Source organism: Anabrus simplex, chromosome 3, assembly GCF_040414725.1.
Source record: "Anabrus simplex isolate iqAnaSimp1 chromosome 3, ASM4041472v1, whole genome shotgun sequence".
Lineage (NCBI taxonomy): Eukaryota > Metazoa > Arthropoda > Insecta > Orthoptera > Tettigoniidae > Anabrus > Anabrus simplex.
In genome coordinates this window covers 258999644-259023700 of record NC_090267.1, presented here as the reverse complement: position 1 = coordinate 259023700, position 24057 = coordinate 258999644, and positions in this window count along the sequence as shown.

Below are 24057 nucleotides of genomic sequence, written 5' to 3'. Positions count from 1 at the left end.
TAAGGATTCTGCTGGAGCAAATTTTCTCCATTCATTAGACCATCTATCAGTCAGATTGAAATGACTGGCTATAAGGTTCTCCGCCGTACAGATGGGTGGACGTCTTGACTTAAGTCTGTCTATATGTAGATGGGGGATATCGTCATTAATGGGCAATCTTTGATTATTCTGGATCTTATTGTATTCATTCATCAGAGCATTGCATCTACGGAGGTGCGGTGGAGGAATATGGCTTAGTACGGGCAGCCATTGAATTGGAGTTGATCTTTTTTTTGCTAGGGGCTTTACGTCGCACCGACACAGATAGGTCTTATGGCAACGATGGGATAGGAGAGGCCTAGGAGTTGGAAGGAAGCGGCCGTGGCCTTAATTAAGGTACAGCCCCAGCATTTGCCTGGTGTGAAAATGGGAAACCACGGAAAACCATTTTCAGGGCTGCCGATAGTGGGATTCGAACCTACTAGCTCCCGGATGCAAGGAGTTGATCTGATCGTGCCCGTGATCATTCTCATTGTCCGTAGGTTTTAACGTAATATTACCCTACGCGTGCAACAGCGATCAGGCTGCCAGACTATCCTAGTGATCTCCTGGCTATTTTACATGAAATGAAAGATCGGAAATATTCCTTTACTCTTGGAAACACAGATAAGAAAATCATACCTAAAATATATTTTAAAATGCATAAATATGCAATATAAGACCTTCAAGTGTTCAAAAATATAATTGGAGCATTAAAATATGCCCTAAACCACAAAATTAACAAATTGTGCACACACTTATCTAACAATAACATCGTTTGCTTAAGACATTTTATTCTGAAACAGATCAAACCACAACTAATTTGAACTTATCAAAACATGAATAAAAAACTGCGGTAATCGAATTCCTGGACCTGTATTTAATGCCACAGTATTCATATCGGCACGGGAGATGCATTACGAGTATGATTTTATACAACGAAAATCCTGATAAAATTTTAAAAGAGGGGAACTCTACATCTGATCATTTTCATCTTCTGAGCTTTGGGGGTCAGATCTTGTCTTCTAGTTATTCGACGAGATTCTGCTCCGTAAAGTGCAACCAGACACACTACGGACTTATTTATATTTGCCTTGAGATATTAAGGCATCCATTTATTGCACAGGACGCTATTGACTTGAGCCCATATTGCAGTGATTCTCCTTCGGGTGTCAGGGGTGTTGTCATTGTCTCAGGTGATCACTGACACAAGATATTTATACTGCGTGACCTTTGAAAATGCCTGATTGTGAACGGTGATCGTGCCGCTGGTACGGGAGCGGCATTCAGTCTTTTGTAAGCTGAAGCACATTCCGACCTCAACCAGGCCCTCCTTCCGCCTTTGTAACAGTCTGATAAACTAAAGCGCAAAATGAGTTAATAAAACGACAGAAGACAGTGCGTCCAGTTGATCTCATTCCAGATCTGTTACGTTGACGTCCCCTGGGTGACGAGTGTGAATTTAACACTGGCTTGATATCAATTACTCAATCCTCCATTTGGCTGCGGTCTATCCCACACATTCCAGTCACGTGTTGTGGCAATCAGCAGTAAAGCGGCTCGGCGTAATCACGACAGAACTCCCAGCGTGTTCCAGTTCAAAACTACACTTCCGTCTTGTAGCCCTCACTGTGAGAGGTCATGATTTACACCTACTCTGCGCCTTTGTTGACCCTCCCTGCTCGCTTACACAGTTATGATGCATACTTATGTGTGATTTAGAAATGGAATAAGGGGGCAGCATACTAAAATGTATGTTTTATATCATTTTAGTCCGATTTACACGAAATTGAAACAGTTTACTAAATGACTCTAATAAATAAAACATGAACACTTTCTTTAAGTCTAGTAAATGTTTTGGTACAAAACAATGCTGTTCATTTTTAAAAGATTCACAAGTGCAACTATTATCTGCGCACTTTTTAGCGATAGATTTACACCCTAGTGCTGAATCGGTCGACTTCGGTTATCTTCGAGATTCGTATTGGCAACCTTTGAAACACTAACTAAGAATTGCTTATGATCCCTGTGCGACATCTGGCGTACACTTTAAGTACTCGTACTGTTGTTGTTTACACAGCAAAGTCAAACTATAGAATTCATGCTAGGAACAAGTTTCGCATTGAGAAATGTTATATAGTATTATATATTGTGCGTGTGACACAGTTGTTGGCATAAGATAATAAAGGTTCAGAAAATTCCTATCGATCGATCATATTATCGATTCAATTCAGATTTTATTTCCATTCAGTTGGCAGTATTACCGGAACCGGCAGTGCTCCCTCCTTACTCCTCAACCCAGTACAGAAATCTATCACAAAAAAGTGCGCGTACATAATTATGGGTGATAATTTTATAGAGCATAGATTATGCATATTTCGTTGTTCTTATTATTGTTGTTCATGATCCACACATTTGATCTTCAATATTCCTCTGTAACACCGAATTTCAAAGTAACCTTTGCTCCTTTTTTGTTTACTAGTTATTGTCCTTGTTTTAGTTCCATACAATGCCATGCTCCACATAAAAATCATAATTTTTAATGTGTTATAGATATGTAGATTACGTAAAATAAATGAATCACTTACAGTGTTGTTTCTAGTTCCAGTGAAATCCTCACGTATTTTACAAAACATAATAATTACTTGTGGCTATTTCTAGCCGAGTGCAGCCCTTGTAAGGCAGACCCTCCGATGGGGGTGGGCGGCAACGTCCATGTGTAGGTAACTGCGTGTTATTGTGGTGGTGGATAGTGTTATGTGTGGTGTATGAGTTGCAGGGGTATTAGAGACAGCAAAAGCACCCAGCCCCAGAGCCACTGGAATTAACAAATAAAGGATAAAATCCCTCATCCGGCCGGGAATCGAACCCGGGACCCTCTGAACCGAAGACCGGTACGCTGGACATTCAGCCAACGACTCGGGTTTATACAATATTGATATACGGCATTTATATATGGTACTCCCTAAAACATCATTTGCATACGTTCACACAAACTATTTTTTGGAAGTTATAAACTATAAAGTATTAAAAGTTTGAAGGCAATCAAATTAGAGCTATTGCTCAGTGAGGAGAAATTTAAATTTAAAAATCTGTATAACTCTCAGAGTTGTCCAACTGATCACTCTAAACATAAAACAAATGAAACAAAACACTTTCTGTTGAGGGGAATATTTGATATTCGACGGACTTCCGTTGTAAAATTAAATACTATACACCATGAATACTGTGGATTGTAGGTTTTTTTGGCATTCTTAAGGAAGCATTTGCAACTGACTTCTTTCTTAATCTGTTTACCCTCCAGGGTCGGTTTTTCCCTCGGACTCAGCGAGGTATCCCACCTCTACCGCCTCAAGGGCAGTATCCTGGAGCGTGAGGCATTGGGTTGGGGGATACAGCTGGGGAGGATGACCAGTACTTCGCCCATGTGGCCTCACCTGCTATGCTGAACAGGAACCTTGGTTGGGGATGGCAATATTGGAAGGGATAGACCAAGGAAGAGGGAAGGAAGCGGCCGTGGCCTGAAGTTAGGTAACATCCCGGCATTTGCCTAGAGGAGAAGTGGGAAACCGCTGAAGACCACTTCCAGGATGGCTAAGGTGGTAATCGAACCCACCTCTGCTCAGTTGACCTCCCGAGACTGTAGTGGATCCCATTACAGCCCTCGTGCCACTTTTCAAATTTCGTGGCAGAGCCGGGAATCGACCCCGGGCTTCCGGGGGTGGCAGATAATCACACTAACCACTACACCGCAGAGGCGGACCGAAACTGGTTTATTTGAAGAATGTTATTTAAGAGTTATTAATAACTAACATTCGTCGTTCATTGGAAATTTCTTCTTTTCTGCATTGATGCGATATTTGAGTTCACATATTGGTAAGATTGAAATTTACATAACCTCTAGGCTTGTATTATTTCAGAGCAATGCTTAAAATGTACCTTGTAACATGGAGGTTGACCTAAACGTTAAGCCCCTTAAAATAATAATAATAATAATAATAATAATAATAATAATAATAATAATAACAATAATAATAATAATAATAATAATAATAATAATAAAAACATAATCCACCTCTGTGGTGTAGTGGTCAGTGTGACTAGGTGCCATCCCCGAAGGCCAGGGTTCGATTCCAGGTTCTGCCACAAAATTTGAGAACTGGTACTAGGTCTGGAACGGGGTCCACTCAGCCTCGGGAGATCAGCTGAGAACTGAGGGGAGGCGATTCGATTTCCACCTCAGCCCTCATCGAATCCGTGGTTTCCCCTGTTCTCTTTCATCCAAATGCCGGGATTTTAGCTAACTTAAGGCCACGGCCGCTTCCTTCCCTCTTCCTTGTCTATCCCTTCCAATATTCATATCCCCCCACGGGATTCCATTTCAGCATTGCAGGTGAGGCCACCTGGGCGAGGTACTGATCCACGTCCCCAGTTGTATCTCCGACAGAAAGTCTCATGCTCCAGGACACTGCCCGTGACGTGGTAGAGCCGGGATCCCTCACTCAGGCCGAGGGAAAAACCAACCGTGGAGGGCAAACATAATAATAATAATAATAATAATAATAATAATAATAATAATAATAATAATAATAATAATAATAATAATCTTCATCATCATATATACAGTTGGCTAACATAGGAATGAAATCCTCATGAAGAAATTAGAGGCCTGCATAAACTGGTTTATTCTCGTTTCGACTTCGAGTGTTAAGCGATCATAGGCCTAATGCGAATGTTTTACTTGGCCACGGATTCATAGCGGACTGAACTGGCCCCTGACCACCGAAATATCAACACCGCCAAGCTGACAGATTACAATGAAATGCGGCTGTTCAATATCGTATAAAGAACATGGGCAAACACATGGAAACATTATGTTTTTCATCTCACAAATTAGTTGTGCAATTTCATTATAAGCGGTATCGTATTAACGCACGGATTATTGGTGACGTTCGGTACTGTGACGGACACTCCCCTCTACAACAACCGCCTTCGGCGTGACTCTTCGGGTTGTTCAATGCATACAAACATGTGGAGAACTATGGCAATATGTCTAAGGTATTTCAACATCAGAATCATAGTTAGCATCTTTTGTGGCGGAATTTGTCGGGGAACAATTCAGCACAAATAACGAAACAGTCAGATGTTACGTATGTCACATAGAGCTCAACGGACGTTTAAAACATAGTGTTAAACAACACTGTAATTCCATGAAGCACACGGAACATTATTAGAAAGAACTTTAGACATAGAAATCTATATTTCTAAAATAAGAGTTTTGTCTGTATATTGCTCAGAATTTAAGAAGGATGGTATTTCTGTATCAGTCATGTCCACAGTAACAAGGAAATGCACTTTTTAATTTTCCGTAATTTCTGTCTGTCTGTCTGTCTGTCAGTCTGGCTGGCTGGCTGGCTGGCTGGCTGGCTGTATGTATGTATGTACACGCATCACGAGAAAACGGCTGAAGAGAATTTAATGAAAATCGGTATGCATAGTCGGAGAATAAGTCACTACAATCTAGGCTATAAATAACTTTATTCACGCTGAGTGAAATTGTAGTTTAGGGGAAGGCCTTAAATTTAATTCTCAAATATGTATACTATTAGTGGCTTATATTAACGAAAATCGGTAGGGAGGGGAAGGCAACAGGAAACTACCCCAGTGACAATATTCCCAGGAAGTTACTATGGAGAGAAAGAATAAATCAAAGCCCCTAATCCCGGGCAGCCCTTAAGTGGGCGAGGGGTGCTAAGAATCCCCCGGTTTAACATAATTAAAAATCAACTACGTATAGCTACATGGAACGTTAGAAGTTTATATGCAGCTGAAAAGCTGGACAATATGATTCAAGAATCCAGGCGATTGAAAATGAACATCTTAGGAATCAGTGAGCTACGCTGGCCAGGTTCTGGATTGTGTCGCCATAAATATGGCACACTCTACTACTCTGGCAGTGGCCCACAAAACCGCATCACTGGAATGGAGTAGGTGTGTTCGTTTCGGCGAACTATGTCAGATACCGGTATGTCAAAAACTTCATACCAATCTCTGATCGTATAATGCTGTTACAGATGCAGAGTCAGCCCTTTAATGTAAGCATTATACAAGTATATGCTCCAACAGCGGACACAAAACATGACAACGACGTTGATGAGTTCTATGAAATGCTGAATAGGGTGTGTAAAGAACTCAACAGCACTGACATAATAATAATATCAGGAGATTTCAATGCCAAAGTTGGGCAAGGTAGAAGGTCTGACTTAGTGGGAGAATATGGATTGGGTTCAGCTAACCAAAGAGGAGACAGTCTATTCCAATTCTGTCAAGAGCAAGATCTAGTTATTTGTAACACTTGGTTCAAACTTCATAAACGGCGCCTCTACACATGGATTTCACCACTAGAAAAGGAAACAGGAAAAACCAATCAGGAATCAGATTGAATATATTCTGGTTAACAAAAGATTTAGAAATATTGTCTAACGAGCAACAACGTATCCTGGAGCAGATATTGGGTCCGATCATGTGCCATTAGTGGCAGATATCAGATTGAAATTAAAAACCACCACATCAAAGCAAGTGTTTAGCAAGTTTGATGTTACCAAATTGCGAGATGGTACAATTAAAAAAGCAGTAATACAAGACCTGAACAACAAAATGCAAACCAACAATAGCAACAACAATGACAACAGTACAGAATTATCAATGGAAAATATTACATGATACACTGTTAAAAGTCTGTAAGGATCATCTTACATCAACAAGGCAAAAGAAGCAGAGATGGATGACTGATGAAATACTTGATCTAATGGAACGGAGAAGACAAGAAAAGGGCAGAGAAGACAGCTACCGACAGACACAAAGGGAGATTAAGAAGAAAATCAGATTAGTCAAGGAAAGATGGATGACAATGAACTGTGAAGAAATAGAAGAACTAAATAAAGACCATGACAGTTTCAAGTTATACAAGAAAGTAAAAGAGAAAGCTGGGCTGTACAGAAAACAGATGCCAATGACTTTCTTTGATGACACCAGCAAACCCATCCTAGATGAACAAAAGATCATACAGACCTGGAGAGAATACATAAACGAATTGTTCAGTGATGACAGGGGTGAAATTGTGTACTTACACAACGCAAAAGGTCCAAAAATAACAAAAGAAGAAGTATTAAATTCCCTCACAATATCACCTAATGGTAAAGCAGTAGGTCCAGACCAGATACCAGCTGAGGTTCTAAAACTAATAACTGAAGAGAATATTGACCAAATAGCTAAACTTTTCAATACAATTTATTATACTGGAATAATCCGGAGGACTGGTTGCAATCGACATTCATCGCAATACCTAAAAAGTCTCATCCAAAGAAATGCAGTGACTACCGTCTCATAAGTCTGATGAGTCATATGCTAAAAGCATTCTTACGTATAATACACGCACGCATTAGAACGAAGTGCGAAATAGACTTGGATGACAACCAAATGTGTTTCAGAAATGCCTTTGGCACACGAGAAGCCTTATTCAGCGTGAATGTCCTGCTCCAAAAATGCCTCCAACTACACAAAGATGTATTTGCATATTTCATTGAGTATAAAAAAGCTTTTGATAGAGTGAAACATGAAAAACTGATAGAGATTCTCCAACAAAAACATCTCGATGGAAAAGACATACGCATCATACAGAATCTCTACTGGGGCCAACAAGCAATAGTCAAAATCAACCAAACCAAAACATCAGATGTTAAAATCAGAAGGGGGGACGCCAAGGTTGTATACTCTCGCCGCTCCTTTTTAATATCTATTCTGACATCCTTTTTAAAGAAGCCTTGCATGATGTTCAACTGGGTGTGAAGGTAAATGGTGTTTTGATCAATAATATTAAATATGCAGATGACACTCTGATTCTGTGCAACACTATAGAAGGCCTTCAAGAACTCCTGAACAGAATCCATGTCAAAGGTTTACAGTATGGTCTCAATATAAATGTAGCAAAAACTAAGTTAATGGTATTTAGCAGAAATAGTAATGTAAATGTCACCTTGTCATTAAACAACCGTAAAATAGAACAAGTCTACCAGTTCAAGTACATCGGCAGCATAATAACAGACAGTATGGATCCAGATAAGAAAATCAGATGTAGAATTGAGGACGCTAGAACTGCATTTCGCATGATGAGCTCTTTGCTCTGTAATAATAATCTGAATCTGAAGCTCAGACAGAGATTAATAAAGTGCTACATCTGGTCAGTACTGTTATATGGAGCAGAAACATGGACCTTAAAAGCCACAAGTATCAAACGACTTGCCGCCTTTGAAATGTGGTGCACAGAAGAATGCTTAGAATACCCTGGACAGATATGATAACAAACGATGAAGTCCTAAGGAGAGCTAGGACGAAGCAAGAACTAATAACAACAATAAAATTTCGCAAAATAGCTTAGCTAGGCCACATATTAACAGGAAACAAATATGGCCTCATAAAACTCATTCTCGAGGGTAAAATAGAGGGAAAACGGCAAGTTGGCAGACCAGAGATAACATGGTTACACAACATCAAGCAGTGGACCGGTATTGAGACAACTGAGAGACTCTTCCGATTGGCAGAAGACAGAAAAACGTTCTCCAGAGTAATCGCCGACGTCTGGGCAACCGGATATGGCACTTGAAGAAGAAGAAGTTTGACAAATTCGAGTAATAAGTCTCTACAATCTAGGCCATAAATAATTGTATTCACGTAGAAAAAGTGGTAGTTTAGGGGACGGCTTAAATTTAATTCTCACATATTTATGTTATTAGTGGTCGTATCGATAAATACCACATAATTTAAGTTATACACTATTAAATTTCCGATCATTTATGTCTTGTACATTGTTACCGTACCGGCTATAATCACAGAGATATTCATGAATTTGGATTTTCGTTATTAAGTCCATTTCAGAGCCGAGTCACGAGAAAATGGGCAAACTGAATTTAATGAAAATCGGTAGGTAAAGCTGGAGAATAAGGAACTACGGTCTACACTATAAATTATTCTATAAGACGCCCTAATACCAGCGACTCGAAAGAAAGCTAAATGTGAAGGCCTAAAATATAGAAAGCTCATAAAATTCGTCAACAATAACGTTACCGTACATTGACCATTGTATGTTGTGATGCGCTTTGTGTCTTCTGTTGCCACTCAACTCTGATAGATAGGATTACTGTGAGTCCCAATTTTTTAAAATTTGCTTTACGTCCCACCTGCACAGATAGGTCTTATGGCGACGATGGGATAGGAAAGGGCTAGGAGTGTAATAATAATAATAATAATAATAATAATAATAATAATAATAATAATAATAATGTTATTTGTTTTACGTCCCACTAACTGGCTAGGAGTGTGATGCAAGTGCCATAAGCCTTAATTACTGTACAGCCCCAGCATTTGCCGAGTATAACAGCCTACCTGAATATTGGCGGGAGGTAGCTGGGGAGTTAGATAACTTTCTTCTTTAGCATCTCATTCCCCTGGTTCATAAATTGTCTGATACTACTGGTACGTAACACACTGGTTCATCATAGCATTCGAGCTATTCAATCCGTACTCTGTGGCACTGATTGGAATGAACAGTATGTACACTTACATAAATAATGGCGGAGGTGTGTTCACGGCAATCTGCGGCCTGGTCATTCCAGCACTGGCACTTTGGATTGTTAGATCGGCACCGTAATACTGTTCGTTAAATTGAGAAAATGTGAGGCTTTTCACTTGATCGAGTATTTTATATGATAACATTGCTTTCAATCGCTACATTCCTACTGTCGTTTTTGTAATGACCTGTGTTGACTTCAGTTAGAAAACCACAAAGGCAGTCCTGAGAATCCCGTAGTGAAGCACGGGTACATCAGCTAGTACATTATAAGAAAGAAACGGTAAGTGAACCTTGTAACCCCTTAACCCCAAACAACACACGAAACTTTTTCGACGATGCGTGCCAAACGCTAAGAACGGTAATTGTTCTGTTGCTTTCATGAACAAATATACTAACAAAAATATGCCCTCGGAAACCGAAGAGGTGGAGAAGGTTCATAATTATACAATTACTCGCTTGTTTAATTATTCCTTGTTTCTCTTGTGGGCTGCCGGCATTAAGAAAGAAAATATTTTGATATTGGTCACCGAAAGGGCTTCTTATATGGAGAAGGCTGCCACAGAAATACAGCAATTATATCCTCATATGGGTACATTTAACCTCTCTAGCACATGGTTTTCACCGAGCTGCGGAAGAAATTAGAGCCCGTTTTCTGGGCGTTGATACTTTTATGGCCAACATGAAAAATATAATTGGCAAGGCACCCTCAAGAATGAAAATATTCAAAGAAATGGCATCTAGAATTCCCTTGCCTCCATAACCAATCGCAACTCGGCGGGGCTATAGGGTGTGTTACACTGTGCTCAATATTACGAAAAAATGTTCACATAATGAATGGCTTTGATGAGGAGAAATATACCGCTCTACGTGCAATGAAGGCAATAATTTAACCAGCTTTGTTTAAAGAGCTTTCATATATTCATAATAACTTCAGTATTATTGCAACTACACTTACGAAAATGGAAATTGCAACACCATGAAGGCATTGGTCGTTTGTGTTGATTTTCAAGACACGGAACTATGCCATGTAGGTATGCAAACAATCAAAGTTTCAGACCCATTGGATTGTTGCTACAGGTCTCCCCACATGATTGGTCGCGGAGGAATCAACTCCAATATACGGACTCTGGTGTAGCGTAGTTGACTTGCAGCATGTGCAGTGAAGTGTTCCCCGTCAAACATGCCTCGACGACAGAGAAGAGCACGCTATCAACAACTGTCGCCGTTTGAGAGGGCTCGGATTATTGGGCTGTGTGGGGCTGGATTATCGCTAAGGACTGTCGTTGCACGTATTGGCAGACAGGAATCTACGGTACAACGTGTATGGCAGCAGTGGTCAAGTGATGGTACCCACACTCGTAGACCTGGCACAGGCCCAGCGCGACAGACAACTGTGAGAAAGGATCGCCGCATCATTCGGATGGCCCGGATAGAACCCCATGCAACAGCAGGGCAAATTCGAGCAGCTGTGGCACCCCACGTTACACAACAAACAGTTGGTAATCGCCTGCGTGCAGCTGGCTTACGAGCCCGTGTCCCTGCAGACGGTGTTCTATTGACCCCACAACAGCGACGTGTAAGGCTGGCCTGGTGTCGAGAAAGATCGACGTGGGTCGACGAATGGCATAGGGTCGTCTTTAGTGATTAATCGCGCTTCTGTCTTGCCCGCAGTGATCGCCGGAATCGTGTGCACCGACGTAACGGGGAGAGGGGCCGCCCAGATCTTATTATCGAGAGGCACACAGCGCCAACACCAAGCATTATGGTCTGGGGAGCTATTGGCTTTAATGTGAAATCACAATTAACGCTTGTTGAGGGCACTATGACTGCTCAACAATACGTTGATAGGGTACTAAATCCAGTGGTTGTCCCTATGGTGGAGAACATTGCTAATGGGATGTTTCAGCAGGACAATGCCCAGGTTCACACTGCACGCATCTCCAGAGAAGCTCTCCACGACATCACAACCTTAGAATGGCGCGCCAGATCCCCGCACCTCAGTCCTATTGAGCATGTGCAGGACATGATGGGTCGACAACTGGCCAAACGTCCTCAGCCACCCACAACTCTGGAACAACTGACCCGTGCAGTCCAGCAAGCTTACAAAACCCGCTGCTGTGCTATTGGCAGTCATATGTCGCAGACTCCTTCACTTCTTCTTTCTCTAAGGGTGTTAACTCCGCCTTAGGGTAAGCCCTAGTGCCGGTCTCAAACCATGGCCTACACAGACGATTGCTGACCAGCCATAAAGTAAGATATTTAATAGGAGTTATCTGTGCTTTGGACTGGAGCTTGGGGGATGTTATTTCTAGACGTCCAATTTGTGTATGTTTATTTCAGTTGTATTTTTTCAGTAACGCCTGTTCTAACAGTTGAAATATTTAACAGAAGATAGGGATTCAAAATTTTGTCCCAAAGGAGTTCCCAAACGTGTTGAAGGTATGACATTTTCGCATTTAATCATTTAAATTCCAACCGAATTTACTGATATTTAACTAAAAAATGTATACCATTTATCTCCTTCAACCTCCTGAGAAATGTTTGATGTATCTTCCTGTTATTTTTCTAGTCCAAAGTCGAAATTTAATTTGATAAGATTAAATTGGCGTATGAATTTTAGTGCCGGGAGTGTCCGAGGACGGCCTGCCAGGTGCAGGTCTTTTGATTTGACTCCCGTAGACGACCTGCGCGTCTTAATGAGGATGAATTGATGATGAAGACGACATATACACCCAGTCCCCTGCCAGCGGAATTAACCAATTATGGTTAAGATTCCCGACCCTGCCAGGAATTGAACCCGGGTTGAAAGTAGCGAGGATGATTTCTGACAGAATCAGATGGGAACATTGGCAGGTGAGTACTCGGAATTCGGAGATAAAGGTTAAGTTAGGAATGAACTCGATAAATGAAGCTGTACGCATAAACCGGCTTCGGTGGTGGGGTCATGTGAGGCGAATGGAGGAGAATAGGTTACCTAGGAGAGTAATGGACTCTGTTATGGGGGGTAAGATAAGTAGAGGGAGACCAAGACGACGATGGTTAGACTCAGTTTATAACGATTTCAAGATAAGAGGTATAGAACTAAATGAGGCCACAGCACTATTTGCAAATAGAGGATTGTGGCGACGTTTAGTAAATTCAGAGAAGCTTGCAGACTGAACGCTGAAAGGCATAACAGTCTTGATAATGTATGTAATGTATCTACGTATGACATACTTTCTTATATTTTATTTACCTAAAATTCGTAACTCATATCCACAGGATGTTTTCAAGAATAAGTTGCTTGCCTTAGGGGCTATAAACAGGAATGTTTTCAACATATTCAATATTAGCTTTTCATATTACTTACCGTTGGACGCTATAGCTTGTTTACGTTTGTCATGCATAGTACTTCTGAAATGATAATGTATCTAATTCCATAATCGTCGGAACGACCAGCATGGAGAAAGGGAAGTTGCTTTATGCTCCTAATTGGTCAAGACACAGTTAGAATGTTCTATAACGAGTAACAAGAGAACAATGTTACGGACTCCACTAATATAATTTTTTATTGCTCCAAGAATTAAACAGCTGACTTCAGCCGGGATATAACGCAGTATCATAAAAATAGGACATTGTTTAATTGACCTTATCACTGAAAATAGTAGACATTTTAAACCCTGAACTTATCTATAATCATGGCTTATTTAAGATACGTTCTTACTCCCCGTCTTGTTCAGTTCTAAGGAAAATGCTCTCTGGACCGTGAAATGTGATATTTGGCGTCGTACGTGACATCGGTGATGCGTGATTGTTGATTGTCGTCCCAGCAGCATACAACTCAAAGGAGAGGAAATGATGGCAGAGGGATGATATTGTTGTACTGCTTTCAAAACACGACTCACCACTGTCCTTTGTTCACTAAATAACTCGTTTATAGTGGATATTAACACTCGAAGAAGACTCCGTTTTATATCGAAATTGAATCTCCTGGTCGGTGTTGTACTGATGGCCGCCTGGTTGGAGGAAGCTAGACAATGCCAAGCAGTAGGAGAGGACGCTAACCCTCCCGCACAATTAATCCTAATGTGACGTATGACTTTCAAATTGAATAATGTACTTCTCTTGACTTCAGACGTGTCCACTTACATTTCCATTACTATACACAGGAGGTCTGAAAATACGTTACGAAAAATTTGTGGATATAATAAACTCACAAATATTAGCGAGGATCAGTCATCCATTTTTCCTAAACCCTTCAGTTAATCGCCAGGGGTAACTGGTTCATATCTCTTATTTCCTGCGACGTAGTGCACTGAATACGCAACAGAACGTTAGCGGTGAAGATTATTAATATGAGCATTCAAAATTCCCAAGGAAAACGCATGGGGTACACAGAAATGATCAGAATTTCTTCTAGCGAACGGTTTACAGACATTAGCACGTGCTGTGCAGTTGGCAAGCACTGAATTGCGTGACTCAACACATATAGTGGAAGGGAGTGGACAAGCGGGGCATCTGGAAAGATAAATTTATAGCATTATTTCCTGTAAGTTTTCTCGTTTTTGCCCTGCATCACCTGAAACACAGTACAAAAAAGAAATAAAAATAGTAATGTTCACAGTATGTACGATACATGAACAATTAACAGAATTCAATTATCACTAAACATATCTCCTCCGTGGCTTAAGGACTCTAATGTCGAGCTGGGAAGGCTCGGCCTGTTACGTCAGGAAATCTAAGTAACGTAAAGAAGGTATTTGGCATTAACAGTGGTGTACACGTCTGATTAACACCTGTCAAAGCACAATAATAACGTACGGATCTACCTTAGACTTGGTTTTATTAGCTTATTCTAGGATACTCTGTTCTAAACAGCCTTTAATACCTGTCAGTGCCATAGGACCTGCTTGCGATGTTTACGTTTATTACATAAGTTAAGTTACATGGGTAGTAGTGTGGCGAACGCTGATATGCACGTACTGTATGTACTGTGTTTACCGACATGCTTTATAAAACCAATGCACTGAGCTCACCCGAAACCGGCAAGAGTTTTATTATTAGAGTTCCAGTTTTTTACGTCAGTGGTCAAAGATATATTTTTGTATCAGAACACTATTTCCTCTTACAATTTCTGTAACTTATTTTCAGACACCCTGTATATATAAAAAAGCAAAAAATCTTCTAGTTTTAGGTGAATTCTGAACCACGGGGACGTGACGTCTCATTTAAAAAATTGTATGTATTGCGGGTGGGATTCGAAACCTCTGTCTATTTCATACGATACATTTCATCGTGATTCCATATTGACAATTTACAGTCGAACAGGAAAATGGTAGTGTATGTGTACACTTAATCAATACAAATACATTTATTTACAATTTTTAAGTTGCAGAATCGTTACATAATTAGGACATCTTTCGACCTCTTTGGGCCATCTTCAGCTACATTAGATAATATAGAGGGGCAAGTACATATTATCTAAACAATCAAATGTTACAATGTAATTCTTACATTATTAGATGATAAAGGGTCTGTGTGTTAAAATCTTTTTTAAACACATCATGAGAATAATGTTTAAAAGAGAACATTTTAACACATCAACCATTTATCACTTAAGAATTATGATGTAACTATGTACTTGCCGTCCCTTTATATTATCTACTAATGTAGATGGTACAAATAGGCTGAAAGACCTAATTATGCAACGACTTTGCAATTAAAAAATGAGTTGTATTGGCTAGGAGGACAAATAAATGACCAATTTTTCTAAACATATAATTATTTCACTCAGATATCACTCTCTCTACAAACAGAGATTAAGGGAGGTCTGTGCATTGTTTAAGCCTTCTGTTGCTTCGGTATTTTTAAACTTACTACATCTACATTCAACTGACTTGAATAAGTTATCTTAATTTCATCAAAGTTATCTAAATTTTATCAAATTGAAATTCGTTTAAATGGCATAAAGTGAGCGACCATCGCACACTTCAGTTGTGCTGGCCGTAGCCCACATCCTAGTCTACAGAACAGAAGTGGTGAGGCTGACGTACGTCAAACGTAGAGCTCTGGACGCGAAATCCGAAGGTTGTGGGTTAGATCCCCTCAGATGTCTGGGTGGCCATCTTAATTCATCACTAAACACCTCGTTGACATTTAGAGAATGGTTCAAAAATGAAATATCCGAAGAATTATTTTGCTAGAGGCCTATTAATTTAAGCATTCTACTATACAAGTGCCAACGGCCGTAGCCGTGTTGAAACACCGGATCCCGTGAGATCTCCGAAGTTAAGCAACAATGGGCGTGGTCAGGAGTTGGATGGGTTGCCACGCGCTGTTGGTGGGGGTAAGGGAATGGAGGAGCGGAAAGGAACTGGCCACCCTACCGCATGTAAACTCCGGCTCAGGAACACCTCTGCGGAGGTTCGGACCTGCCTTCAAGCAGAACAACCCTTACCTTACCTATACAAGTTACGACTCCCTGTCGTATGCATGCATGTTCTACATGTATTCCTTCATTGCGAAGAACAAATCTCATGCGATCGGTTATTTTGAAAACAATACAAGGGATTGTTCGTGCGTCCTCTTACATATAACTGATTGTTCGTACGAAGGTCTGAAACAACTGTGTTTTACCAGTCCCTACAGAAATTCATCGCGTCATACAGCGGTTTCACGTAGACCTTGGGACATTTTGTGATATTAACAACTTAGACATCGACAAGCAAGTGTTCCAGGAGGACGGAGCCACTGCACACATAGCAAAGGAAACTAAGTACAGATACAGGAACGGTTTTCCCATTTGCCTGTTTCAAAAGTTCTGGATTTCCTTATCCATCTCGAAGTCCAGTGGTCACAATACCTGATGCATTTCTGTAGGGACCTTTAAAAGTGTTCTTTTTGTCAGGCCACCTTCTGAAATTATACACGACTTTCGCATGAACATTGAATCTGTTATCTCTGAGATAATGCCCAAACTGTGCTCTGGTACACTGCCAAAAATAAGCGATCGCATAGAATTTGTTTTTATTACAATGAAGGAAGATACAAAACATGTAAGAATGACAGAGTGTCTTAACTTTTACAGTAAGGTGCATACATTAATACATTGGAATAATACATTTTCGGTAAGTTATTTTTTACACCACCTTAATGCTATAAGTACTCAATCCGAATTCTCGGCTGAACAGTCAGCGTTTGAGGTCTTCGTGTCATAGGATCCCAGGTTCGCTTTCCGGCTAGGTCGGATATTTTAATTATATCTGGTTAATTCCTCTGATTCGGTGGCTGGGTACAGATAAAACACCACGAACGACAACAGAAACACGCAGTAGTGTATATATTCCTCCATACAAGCTTGGTGGCAGGAAGGGCATCTGGCCGTAAAGCAGGACCAGTGACAGAGTTCGTGACCATAACCCCCACTGCCTAAAGTGTGAAAGGAGGAGAAGAAGAAGAAGAAGAAGAAGAAGATTCTATGTGTACTTAACATGACCTAATAAGGTGACAGTCTACTTGATGTATTTCTATGCGAATAAAATTGTAAGGGTGGGCTGTCTGTACTTCTGTATATTTTGCAGTATTTAGTGATATTTATCCGTTTACGGTCAATTCAAGATCATACAGTATCAGTGGTTTTCGATTTTCGTGTCTGTCTGTCTGTCTGTCTGTCTGTCTGTCTGTCTGTCTGTCTGTCTGTCTGTCTGTCTGTCTGTCTGTCTGTCTGTCTGTCTGTCTGTCTGTCTTGTTTGCTCCACCATTACGGGGAAATGGCCGAATTTGTTTTGACCAAACTTCATATCCGTTTTAATATATATTTTTATAATATCAAAATAATTCAGTGGACTAGAGTATAGTTTGTTCACTTTTGTTGAAGCACTCGCCTTTTACGTTCAAGTTTACAAAATTGAATCTTTGCGGAGTAGGCTAGGATTCCAATAATGTGAAAGGCCTGGTGGGGGCGGGGGTGTTAAAATTGTAAAACTCATCATTACTGCAATGTGATAATGTGTTTGTCCTAGCTGAACCGTCTAGTTTCTGATATTTTATACGCCATTGTCAAGAGGGCCTGCGTTTACACTTCTCAGTCTATGGTAATCCCTTTGGTTGCATATACGATGATGGTACTTAAGTTAGGGGAGACAGGTACTTGTTGCAACAGGGGTAGGTGCAACGTCTCACACCTTTCGAGTCATTCTCAAGTAAGAGCTGCCACACTTCGACAGTTTGGTGCTAGCTGTAGCCTTTAATTTGCTCATGAGAGCGGACGTGTCAGGTATATGCTCTGTGGTCCCGGATGTTTCTTTTATATCGCTTTCGGTGAGTAACTTTATTCCATTTCTTTCTATTAGTAAAATGTCGGTTTTCTTCAGGGAGTACAGTACGGACTCTTTTAATAAGTGACAGCAAGTGTATATATTTATTATCACCGGGCGAGTTGGCCGTGCGCGTAGAGGCGCGCGGCTGTGAGCTTGCATCCGGGAGATAGTAGGTTCGAATCCCACTATCGGCAGCCCTGAAGATGGTTTTCTGTGGTTTCCCATTTTCACACCAGGCAAATGCTGGGGCTGTACCTTAATTAAGGCCACGGCCGCTTCCTTCCAACTCCTAGGCCTTTCCTATCCCATCGTCGCCATAAGACCTATCTGTGTCGGTGCGACGTAAAGCCCCTAGCAAAAAAAAAATATTATCATTCTTTAATAACGTGTCTACTTTCTGCGCAAAAGTAAATAATTGGAAGGCATCCTAACTTTAAACGAACGCATAGCTGGGTAATTTGCAACACGTTTATCAACATGCCCTTGATGCGTCAGGTAGTTCTGTGACTTCACGCCTAAGATTCTAGAGGCGTGTTTTTATTCAAAATAAAGAAAATCGTTTCGGTAACGAGGCCCGAAGCTAGAGATTGAGAAACACTGTGATAGATAAAATGAATTGACTACATTTGAATGAAGTTTAATGTTTACTGAACGTCAGTTTTACTTGACCACTCTTATTCTTCAATAAATCGGCTTTTATTTCTGCTGCTTTCTGATTACTTTCTTTTAATACAACCGGCGTTCTGAAATCGTAAAATTTCCGGTGAGGTGGTCGGGTTTCACAAAATGGTTCTCAAGACGAGATAGTGTGAAGTTTGAGTTCACAGGAGATATTTTTAGGAATAAAACATGTAGGAACTGTTCCTTTCTCGGTTTGAGAAACTCAGATGTTCTCCAATAGCTCTTAGCAGGCGTTGATATTACTCTCAAATAAAACAGTTGTAATGCTGTGTCAATAGAAAGTTTACTGTAATTCTTGATTACAAGCTGCACTTGTTTGTTATATCAGTTGTTTGGAAAGATAGAGAGTACTAAGCATTTGTATTTACAAGTTTCAGCTCCACGTTGTCAGGTCTAACTACATTTTCAGCCCGACTGAACTTCATGACCTTGGTCTTCTTAAGATTTATGTGTAGTTTATTAATGTGGGACGATTGCATGCTGTAACAGTATACCGCTTGCCGAGAGTAGGAACATATCATCTGCATAGAAGAAAAATTCTTGTGTTGACTGCACTTTTTTCCAGTACCTCATGGGTTAAAATCTATGTATATTTAAAGCAGAATGTCTGTTTGACGGCACGCCTTACCATACCATACCATTAGGGATTATGGATGCATACCATTCCACCGATCTGAAACAAATTTTGCATACTTACCTGTTAGGACCGCCGGGCTGAATGGCTCAGACGGCTGAGATGCTGGTCTTCTGACCCCCGCTTGGTGGTTCTATCCTGGCGTCCGGGGGTATTTGAAAGTGCTGAATTACGTCAGCCTCGTGTCGGTAGATTTACTGGCACATAAAATAACTCCTGCGAGACTAAATTCCGGCATATCGGCGTCTCCGAAAACCGCAAAATAAGTCGGTGGGACGTAAAGCCAATAACATTAGTATTTCATTACTTTTACGAACCTTCGGGTAACCTTGTCTACAAGAAATTTTAGCGTCCGTCTGCAGTTCCTAGATTTAGGCCCTTTGGCACATTTACATAGGCTAATATTGGTGAAATACCGAATTTTTCCTACAAGGACGAGACAAAGATCATTTTATACCTCACGACGCGAAGAAGAAAACTCGGAAAATCATTTTTTTGCTAGTGGCTTTACGTCGCACCGACACAGATAGGTCTTATGGCGACGATGGGATAGGAAAGGGCTAGGAGTTAGAAGAAAGCGGTCGTGGCCTTAATTAAGGTACAGCCCCAGCATTTGCCTGGTGTGAAAATGGGAAACCAAGGAAAACCATATTCAGAAGTGCCGACAGTGGGATTCGAACCCACTATCTCCCGGATGCAAGCTCACAGCCGCGCCCCGAACCGCACGGCCAGCTCACCCGATGAAAATCCCTTCCAGACGGAAAACAATATTTAAAGGCCCTAAAACGAAGCGTTGTGGAGATATTGGCACCACACTACCCGCGATCTAGGAACTGGATGAAGAAATGACCATCCGCAACCATGGCAAAGTCAGTTCAAGGATTCTACAGTAGAATACAGGCCTTTCGCTACATACTGGGGTATATTATCTGGACCAGCACTCCTTTTAGACTCTAATATTTTTATGGGACATTTATCAACATCAACAGATACCTCTGAAATGTTTAACATGTCATGTTCCTTATATTGCAGTTCCTCTAGGATATACTTCTCATTGTTTTCGGGAATGTGGAGACGTTCTTGCATATCCGCTTTGTATAATTATTAACAAATCTCTGCAACAAAAATTACTTCCTGATTTGTGGAGGATAGCAAATTTGTATCAAATTCACAAAGATGGTACGGTAATATTGAAAACATACATAATTATAGATCAATATCAATACTATCAGTCGTATGCAAAGTGTTTACTGTAATATCTATCGACATGTTGAGAAAGTCATCATAGAGCAACAACATTGCTTTATGCAATGTAGATCAACATATTCAAATTCAGTTATTTTTACAAATTATGTATCATCTATTTTAGATCAAGGAGGACAAGTGAATGTCATATATACGGACATAAACAAACCATTTGATAGGATTGATCATCATAAACTTCTAAACAAACTTCACAGTTTTGTTTTTAGCCCTGAACTGGTCGAATTATTTAACTCCTACTTCAGAAATAGATTTCAGATTGTTATTTTCAAAAGGTACTGGGAGAACATCGACGAGTGTAAAACACATACATAGAATTAATTCTCAATAGTAAAGCAGATAACCGACAGTTACTCCACCAAATAAACCTGTATGAACCGTTTGGAAGTAATACAAATAATAAATATAATTAATTTCTTTATTAAAAGGTCAAACACAAATCACCATATAAATTCACCATTAAATTGAATATGTTAGTCAATTAATAAAATGCCAAACGTAAACATATTTCACGAGGGGAGTGTATAGGGTAAATTCAGGTATAAAACAAGGTTCAAAATTAGATCCGCTATTGTTAATTCTGTTTGTTAATGATGTTGGTTCTGTAATGAAGACTTCTAAATTTCAGTTGTACGCCGACGGCATGAAAATTTACAGGCAGATTTCTTCAGACCAGGATAACTAAAAATTACAAGACCTCACAGCACTTGTTGAATGGGGAAAACACAATTCCATTCAATTCAATGTTAAGAAATGTGAATCAATGATCTTTACTAGAAAAGAACAACCAAAAATCCATTATGCAATGAACAGTATCAGCCGAAAACGAGTTGAAGAAAAGATGTATTTAGGAGTAATATTTGATGTTAAACTCAGTTCAATATACACATAAATAACGCCGTAAATGAAGGCCTACACGAATCTAGGATTTCTAATGAGAAACACAAACAAATTCAAAAATATCGAAGCTATTATACAGGTATACAATTCACTAGTTAGAACAGTAATAGAATATGCGTCTATAGTCTGGAATCAATCATGTAATAAACGTGTAAAAGAAAGGGAAAATGTTCAAGCTAAATTTATAATATATCTGTATTTCTGTATCTCTAAAACTAGTGCAAAGTATGTGGCATATAGTGACTTAATAATAAATTTTGGGATAGTTACATTAAGCATATAACCGAGAGTTACTCCACCAAATACACCTGTACGCACCGTTTGTAAGTAATAGAAATAATAAATTTAACTTTCAATATAAAAGGGTCAAACACAAATTACCATATGAATTCACCATTAAATATAATATGTCAGTCAAGGAATAAAATGCCAAACGTGGACGTATTTCACGAGGAGAGTGTCTTCTAAAGGTCAGTTAGAGGGGAACTCACACAGAGATAAGATATAACTTAATTGGTAAGGTAAGGGTTATTCTGCCCGAAGGCAGGTCCGAACCTCCGCAGAGGTGTTCCTGAGCCGGAGTTTACGTGCGGTAGGGTGGCCAGTTCCTTTCCGCTCCTCCATAACCTTACCCCCCACCAACAGCGCGTGGCAACCCATCCAAATCCTGACCACGCCCAAAGCTGCTTAACTTCGGAGATCTCACGGGATCCGGTTTCAACACGGCTACGGCCGTTGGCATATAACTTAATTAGAGTAGCATAATTGTGTTTAATGAATAGTTTATTAGTTAGATTAGTTCAGATTAACAACTAATATTTTAGGAGAAATTAAAATATTAATTTGTAACACACACTTACCACTGTCCATAGTTCAGAAGTATAGTATTAGGTTTCATATTTTAATTTTTATTGTAAACAAGAAATGGAAATGTCCTCTACATTTTCAGAAATGCCTGTTGAATAATAAATCAAAGCAATAAATAGCAGCGGAGCTAGTGTTTAATATTACATTGCTCCGATTATTTCATTGTGAACCCGTTAGATATACTTAAAATTAATAGTTAAATTTTATATAAGTTAATAATAATAATAATATAATAATAATAATAATAGTTATACTTACAATTAAACAAATTCACTACACAAATCCTGGTAATGTGTTTGTTCAACGTTGGTGACACCCTGTACATGAGTTTGTTGTGAAGCATGCTGAGCATGCCACACGTAATTTCAGCTCAGTCTCATCTCACAACCTCACTTCAATAATTCCCTTTCTTTGAACCACACAAAGAAAGTCGATTGTGGGTCGAAGAAAGGGCTGATAGAGCTTTCCTAGCTATTGGTTTTGTTTAATTGGAGAATGCACTTGGTGTTGAAGTCTGGACTAGTTCCGATCAATGGTTTTTCATCGCCCGAACCTCGGAGTGCTTATCTTTCTACTCCAGTGCGTTCTGCAGACAGTGCTTAATTAAGTCTTGGGCCATAACACGTCCCCGTCAGGAATCTTTATCAGCGGAAACGTTAGTTGGCTTTTTATAGAGAAAAAATGAATGGGTATAAAAAACGAGTGAGCTAGTATCCAATAATTACATCGGCTGATCAATGAGGAGCGACCCACATTCCATTTCTGATTGGCTCTCATCATCCGGCGTCACAGTTTGAAAAATCATGCATTCTATTTTTAATTTACTGCTCTTTAAACCTGGACCATCCATCGTACGAATTGATGAGGTCACTTCATTTCGCGTACGTGATCGTCGAAGCTTTATTCTGACTGTTGCTGCGGTACGCCAATTTACAGTACAGTAGAGTGCACTGACATGATAATTCCCTTACTTATGAAATGCTTGAGGCTACCGAGCTCGATAGCTGCAGTCGCTTAAGTGTGGCCAGTATCCAGTATTCAGGATATAGTGGGTTCGAACCCCACTGTCGGCAGCCCTGAAGATGGTTTTCCGTGGTTTCCCATTTTCACACCAAGCAAATGCTGGGGCTGTACCTTAACTAAGGCCACGGCCGCTTCCTTTCCACTCCTGGCTCTTTCCTCTCCCATCGTCGCAATAAGAGCTATCTGTGTCGGTGCGACGTAAAGCAACTTGCAAGAAAAAGAAATGCTTGAGGGGCTGCCTGGCCGAGGTGGAAAAGGCGTGCTTGGTTCGCCCGGGGCTCGAATCCCCGTCAGGAAGTCATAAAGTTTAAGAACCGAGATTTCCACTTCCGGAGGTCCTGAGCTTCACTCATCCTACACCAAAAATGAGTACCAGGTTAATTCCTGGGGGCAATGGCGGCCTGGCGTAGAGCTAACCACTCTACCCCATCACGTGCCGAGGTTAACAATGGTGGAAGCCTTTACCTTCCACTCCTCCAGGGGCCTTCATGGCCTGTACGGAGGTGACTTGACTTTGCTTTTTGCTTTGCTTTTATGAAATGCTGGACTTAGCGTAAACAATTTCGAATTTATTACAACAAATGGATGAAAATTAATGTTTCAATATCTTAGAACACACACTTCGATGATAAAGTTAAATATAAATGCTTCACAATCTCAAATATATTGGGATATTTTGAAAATGTCAGTAGTCACTAGAAAAAATGTTGGCCATACTGAGGGTTATAGGATTAGGGGTAAATAAT